This window comes from Anoplophora glabripennis, unplaced genomic scaffold, assembly GCF_000390285.2.
Source record: "Anoplophora glabripennis isolate ALB-LARVAE unplaced genomic scaffold, Agla_2.0 scaffold317, whole genome shotgun sequence".
NCBI lineage: Eukaryota > Metazoa > Arthropoda > Insecta > Coleoptera > Cerambycidae > Anoplophora > Anoplophora glabripennis.
Window position 1 is genome coordinate 10192 of NW_019416468.1, and position 248 is coordinate 10439.

Here is a 248-nt window from a genome sequence, read left to right on the forward strand (position 1 = left end):
AATTTTTTTCCAAATTTTCCCAGTAAATTTTCATCAATTTTCACTATTTTTCACAAGTTTTTTGAGGTTAGGAAAAAATTGTGACGTGATGGGCCAATTCTGACCCCAGATTCGTGTTCAGGAGGCCAAATTACTACGAAAAATATATGTCGCATAAAAAGTATACCCAACTTTTTTTTGTGTGTGTGGCTGTGTTATCCTTATTATATTTTTATGTTAACTCGATAGCGGTGACAATGGTGCTGAGT